Source organism: Phyllobates terribilis, unplaced genomic scaffold (assembly GCF_046119375.1).
Source record: "Phyllobates terribilis strain yellow unplaced genomic scaffold, ASM4611937v1 Scaffold_11__3_contigs__length_659146591, whole genome shotgun sequence".
In the NCBI taxonomy this organism is placed as follows: domain Eukaryota; kingdom Metazoa; phylum Chordata; class Amphibia; order Anura; family Dendrobatidae; genus Phyllobates; species Phyllobates terribilis.
The window spans coordinates 438649572-438656620 of NW_027362771.1; positions in this window are offsets into that span (position 1 = coordinate 438649572).

A 7049-nucleotide genomic window follows, 5' to 3' on the forward strand; every position below is an offset into this window, starting at 1 on the left:
ACAGAGGAGGACAATTTTATATTACAGGAGGATCTATGTAAACTAGAAGCTTGGGCTGATAAATGGCAAATGAGCTTTAATGGGGATAAATGTAAGGTAATGCACTTGGGCAGAGGAAATAAAATGTATAATTATATGCTAAAACACTGGGCAAAACTGTAACTGAAAAAGACCTGGGTGTATTGGTGGACGACAAGCTCACGTTTGGTGGCCAGGGTCAGGCAGCTGCTGCAAAGGCAAATAGAATAATTGGATGCATTAAAAGAGGCATAGATGCTCATGAGGAGAACATAATTTTACCTCAATACAAGTCACTAGTGCGACCACACTTAGAATACTGTGTACAGTTCTGGTCTCCGGAGTATAAGAAAGACATAGTGACTCGCCCCCTGGGCCGTGGGGTACACGGAACCGGGCTTCTGTACGATGCTGGGGGTAGTAGTGGCAACCCGATCCCGTGGCTCAGGGTGGTCAGACCAAATGCTGTGGCAGTCTATTTATAGATTTGTGAATGTCCGACTACGCCACCCGTGGATTGCGGTCAGAGATAACCGCCGCTGCGAGGCAGACCGCTGAGGCTGGTGTTGGTGTGCAGCACAGGGGTAGGATAACTCCCCACGGGAAGAGTGTAGCCTCAGGGCAGTGTAGGTGGATGCTGGGGGTGATAGTGCCGGCCGCAATAGTAAAAGTTCAGAGCCCGTGTCAAACAGTTCTGGGTCTTTATTGTAGATGTTACTAATGACCCAACAGTAGTACTGGGTAGGAATGGGTCTGGGTATCTGAGAGCATTCGGGCGAGCCCCACTGGTCAGGGTGAGTGGGTAGGCCTACCGTTCTCTCTATGCTCTTTCTGACTATCCTCCTCTTCGTGGTGTAATAGCCCACGTCCCCGAGCTGGTCGTGTACTTCTCGCCTGTATGGCTTGTGACTCGGGCCTTGGGTACCTTTTGCTTTCTCCTCGCTGTACTGGTTCCTCTGTGTGGCGGAGCCTCCAGGCTTCTTAGGCCAAGGGACCTGAAATCCCTCGCGGGTTGGTTCTCTGCTGCTGGGCTTATAACCCTGACAGCCTCGGACCCCAATGTCCGGTTGTGTGATTCTCTCAGCCAGGACCGGCTCTCGTCGCCTCTGTCCCTGGCTCGCAGTCTCTCCTCTGCCTCACGGACTCCTCAGCTGCTGCTGACCTGTCCCTCCTCTCTGAGAACCCTTCTGGTCACTTCAGAAGTGGGTTCTGGTCTCTCTAACCCTGCCCCAGTTTCAGCTTTTATAGGGCAGCCAGCTCCCCCTACTGGCCTGGGACAGGAGGTGCTGAATGCTAATGGTCCCTAACCAGGGAACCTCCCTCCTGCTCTCAGACACAGATTATTGTTTGCGGCAACCAGGCCTGGGGAGACACATTCCCCCCTAGTAACATTTAGCACTCCAGACTAAACAGGAAACACAAATACAGGATATAAATGATAACATAATATATATACAAGTATATTTTGTCCTTAAGGTCACGGCGCTTCCGCGACCGGGTGTCCATGTCACCCAACTAGGTGAAGTTTTGAACGGTGTGGGGACCTGTCTCCATAAACCCCAAGTTCCTGGCCTTGGGCGTGGCGACTAGGCTGAGCTACCTACTTTGGACCACAAGAGGGCCACGCCGGACAGGTTTTTCTTCTGTGGCCATCTTCGCAAGAGGGCACCAAGTGCAACTATCTACAAGACAGTTCCGGCCATTCAGTGTCCATGACCTGTCAGTCCATTGAACTAGGAAAAACTGGAAAAACAGTATTAATAACCAGGTAACAAACATAAAACATTTGCAACATACAGATAAATATATACTTTGCATTTAGATCCTCCAGCGAGCTGGTATTTGACCCCTAGTGCTCCGGGTTAACCTGCGTAACCCACTGTCTGATGGTGGTCTAACCTGGCTTTCCCCACTAGCATTTAGGGTACAGCTACTAGCTGGGTTTACAGGCAGTGCAGGCAGCCGTCTGTGGGTCCTTTGGTTTACCGCAGGCATGGCAGGCTCACTGTCAGCAGAGGGTTGACTCTCCTGGGCTGCTGACATGGGTTCTTCTGCTTCCGGGGCTGCTTGTTCCTCTTGTTCTTCATGCTCTCCTGTAGGTTCCTGCTGGGTTGGTTGAAAGAAGTGTAGGACGGGTACCACTATTGCGTCGTTTATCCGAGTCCAGGACCGGGGAAACTCTCAGAGAACGGTGCTGACCGTTTCTTCCTTGTCCACTGCGGGCTCAAGGTCATCTTGATCTTCACTTGGACTCTGCAGTTGCTCGGGGCACCGTTTTAGGTGGTCTCTGGAGACGGTGCTAGTGGTTTCTCCTCCATCCTTGGTAATTACACATACCTTTGGGTTGTTGTGGTCGGACTGCAGTACTGTGTACGGGTCGCTCTCCCACTGGTCATCTAGCTTGTGAAGCCTTCTCTTCCGCTTCAGGACCTGCTCACCAGGTTCCAGGGGACCAGCAGGGGCATGTTGGTTGAAGAGCCTCTCTTGCTTTTCTCTCACTTGAGCCAGACTCCTCTCCACACTCTCCTGTACCTTCTTGTACTGTAGCCGCCGTTCCGTATCCCAGTCCGCGTCTGGGGAGGTGTCCTCGGGTGTCAGGACTCCCATCTCCCGGTCTACCGGCAGCTTACCTGGTCTTGCTCGCATCAGGTAAGCCGGGGTGCAATTTGTAGCATTCACCGGGATATGGTTGTATAAGCCTATCAAGTCTGGCAGCTTCTCCGGCCACAGGCTACGTTCTTCCAGGGGCAACGTCTTGAGGAGATCAATGACGATATTATTCATTTTCTCACACAGCCCGTTGGTTTGCGGGTGGTAAGGCGTTGTCCGAATCTTCTTACAGCCGTAGAGGTTGCAGAACTCCTGGAAGACTTCAGCCTCAAACGCTGGACCTTGATCTGTCAAGACCTGTTCCGGATACCCATGTGGGCGGCAGAAGTGTTGTTGGAAGGCTCTGGCCGCTGTTTGGGCTGTCAAGTCTTTAACAGGAACCACCACCAGGAACCGGGAGTAATGGTCCACAATCGTGAGGGCATAGATGTAGCTGGACCGGCTTGGAGCCAACTTCACATGATCTAGCGCTACCAGCTCCAGAGGCTGCCTGGTAATGATGGGCCTCAATGGAGTCTTCTGGCTGGCATGGTCCTTCCTTCTAAGGTTACATGGGCCGCAATCTCTGCACCATCTTTCTATGGCCCCTCTCATTCCTATCCAGAAGAACTGCTCCCGTAACAGGAACTCCAGTTTCTTCCACCCAAAGTGTCCTGCTCCATCATGGTAGGCCTCCAGGACCATAGCCGCATCTCGCCTGGGAACTACTACTTGCCAGGTTAACTCGTGTGTCCGGTGGTTGACAAGCCTTCTGCACAGTTTACCTTCGTAGAGAAATAATCTGCTCTTCTCCTTCCACAGCTGCTTAGCCTCCTCAGGGGCATCCGGATCGGGATAGGCATCTGCCTGAGTCAGCATTTCCTTCACCAAGCGAACTGCAGGGTCACTATCCTGCATTTCAGCCCAGCCGTGGTGAGGTAAGGGATTGAACATGACGGTGGTCGAGTCTTTGTCTCTTACACGGTGGGAGTACTGAGTGGCCCCATATCGGTGGAATGCAGGGAGCTCTATTTCCTCCAGCTCGTCTGGATCTTCTCCCTCATCGGGCAAGTGGGGCATTCTTGATAGGGCATCTGCATTGGCATTGGCTCGGCCTGCCCGGTACTTGATGGTGAAGTCAGTCATAGTTTGCTAACCGGGCCATCCACCGCTGCTCTAGGGCACCAAGTCTCGCAGTGTCCAGGTGCGTCAACGGATTGTTGTCCGTGTACACAGTGAACTTCGCAGAGGCCAGGTAATGCTTGAAAAGTTCCGTTACGGCCCACACCACGGCCAAGAACTCCAGCTTAAAGGAGCTGTAATTCTCCGGGTTTCTCTCGGTGGGCCTCAGCTTCCGGCTGGCGTACGCGATCACCCTTTCTCTGCCCTGTTGGTTCTGTGACAGTACGGCTCCCAGCCCCACATTACTGGCGTCCGTGTGGAGTATAAAAGGCTGGCCATAATCGGGGTAGGCCAGGATCTCATCCCCCGTGAGGGTCATCTTCAGCTGGCGGAAGGACTCCTCTTCCGGCTTGTCCCACTTGAAGGGTGGCTTTTGGCTTCTGGTCTTAGATTGTCCTATAAGGAGGTCCTGCATAGGGGCTGCCATCTTGGTGAACCCGGGGATGAACCTTTGGTAGTAGCCTACCAACCCGAGGAACTGCCTCACTTCTTTTATGTTAGAGGGGCTTGGCCAGTTCTTTATTGCCGTGATTTTGTCAGGGTCGGGGGCTACTCCTTCTGCACTCACCACGTGTCCGAGGTACTGTACCTTCGGCTTTAACAGATGGCACTTGGAGGGTTTCACTTTCATGCCAAAGCCTGCCAGGGCCTCGAACACCTCGGCCAGGTGCTTTACATGGTCCTCGTAAGTCTTCGAATAGACAATCACGTCGTCCAGGTAAAGTAGGACCGTCTCAAAGTTTCGGTGCCCCATCAGCCTCTGGAAGGTCCCGGGTGCATTGCAGAGCCCGAATGGCATACAGTTGAATTCACTTAATCCCATCGGGGTGGTGAAGGCGGTCTTCTCCTTGTCAGCCTCTGCCACAGGAACCTGCCAGTACCCGCTAGTAAGATCCAAAGTAGAGAAGTTAGCTGATTTTAGTGCGGCTAAAGACTCCTCTATCCTAGGTAACGGGTACGTGTCTTTATGGGTGATATGATTGACCTTTCTATAGTCCACGCACATTCTCATGGTACCGTCTTTCTTTTTTACCAGAAGCAAGGGGGCTGCCCAGGGGCTACAGCTGTCTCTAATGACCCCAGCTTCTTTCATTTCTCTCAGCATGCCCTTTGCGTTCTGATAGTGTGCGGGGGGTACAGGTCTGTATCTCTCTTTTATTGGTGGGTGGCTCCCCGTGGGGGTGTGGTGTTCTACCCCTTTCACTCTGCCGAAGTCTAGTGGGTGCTTACTAAAGATTCTCTCGTACTCCTGAACCACCCGGTAGACTCCTTGTTTTTCGTGCAAGGGAGTGGAGTCAGCACCCACGTGGAGTTTCTGGCACCAGTCCTCCTTGGGTTTCTGGGAGCCATTACCCTCCGCCTGGGGAGATGGAGGCAAGGGTTCCACGGCCCTGACAGCATTGTGTTCAACAGTATACAATTTGGCTAGTGTAGAGTACCGGGGCAAGTGTACTTCCCTTTCCCCAATGTTTAAGATCCGGACGGGCACCCTTCCATGGCGGACATCAACCACCCCCCGGGCTGTCAAAATGGTGGGCCTGCTGTCTGAGTACATGGGTTCTACTATGGCTTGGTAGTCTCTCCCTCTTAACCCGATTGCAGTCCGACACCAGATCATCATTTCACTTTTGGGAGGCATGGCAATGGGGAACGGGTCGCTCATCCTCACGCTACCGATCTCACCACCAGACAGTTCTACCTGTTGCCGTCTCATCAGGGCTCTTATCTCTTTCTGGAGGACCCTCTGTTGGCTGGAGCTCACATTCATCGCCACCTGCTGCAAAATTACAATTACTTCTGAAAGACAATTTTCAATCACGTTAGTACCCAAAGTTATTTTAGGGTGACTTTCTCGACGGTCAATGTCCACAATGATCACTCCCTGTGCCGGCAGTTCAACTTTACCAATCTTAATGGTCATCTCTCTGAACCCCACCTGCGGCACGGGCTGGCCATTGCTGGCGATGATGCTCAAGTAATTGTCTGGATAGCGGGTTATGTCAGTGTCACTCCAATACTGCTTAAAAAGTACATAGGGGATGGTAGTTACTTGTGACCCAGTATCCAGCAATGCACTCATGGGGATACCGTCCAGCACTACGGGTAAAACTGGGCGTCCCCCCACATACTTATCACGCCAATTAGACGGGCCTGATGACCTTATGCCTGGGGGTTGGCCCTCTGCCCCAGGTCGGACCCGTTTAAATCACAGTACCTGGCTACGAGTCCCGGCTGGCTGCAACGGCGGCAAATCGGCTGTCCATCCTCAGTGTAACGGTCGGTGGGCCTCCCTCTGAACGACGGGATCCTCCTCTGTCGACGCCACGGGACATCCTCCGGACTGGAAGCCAGCTTGATTGGTCCTGACGGGTCCATCTGTAACGACTGTATGGTCCTGGTCAATGCAGCAACACTCTTTGTTAGTTCTTGGACCTGATGGTGCAAGTTTGCAGGCGGGGATGGGTTTAGGGTCTGTGCATCAGCCCCCACAAGGTCTGCGGGGTAGGGCGCCGCCCCCTGGTGGTAAGTGATGGCAGGGTGCCGTGAAGCTACAGCAGGTTCTCGGAGCACCCGGATGGCCCTATCTTTGAACTGTGCAAAAGTCAAATCGGGGTTCTGTAGGGCCATGAGGCGCAGCTGAGTTCTGTGGGCGCTGGACAGCAGACCTTCTATGAACTGGTCAGTCAATAGTTTATCTGTATCCTGCACGCTGCCAGGGTCAGCTTGCTTAATTGCCCCCAAGGCTTCCTGTAAATTTAGGGCATAATCTCTGATGCTATCTTGAGCTCGCTGCTTACATCCATAGAACCGCATTTTGATTTCTGCTGAGGTACGGGTATCAAAGGTGTCCCGTAGACGGGTCAGAACCCCCCTTACAGTCCTTTTCTCCTCAGCTGTCCAAGACTTTACCTCCCGCTGGGCCGCACCAATTAACTGCCCTATCAGTATGCTTACTTTCTGTTCTTCTATCAGGGGATAAACTTTGAACAAGCTATACAGCCTTTCTTTAAAGTCGCCCAGGTTATGCGACTCGCCGGCATATTGTGGCAGCCAGGCCGCTCCGGGGACATACGGCATCACTGCTGCAGCGGCTACGCTGGTGGTAGAGGGTCCCTCCGCGTCCAACATCTTCCTCTCCCCTAGTTAACCGTGACCTACCTTCCGGCGATCCTCTTCTGTAGGCTGCGGCTCCCCTCGCGATGCTCTGGGCGAGGACCTTGCGTCGCTCGGTGATGACATCGGTGGCGCTGGATCTCCTT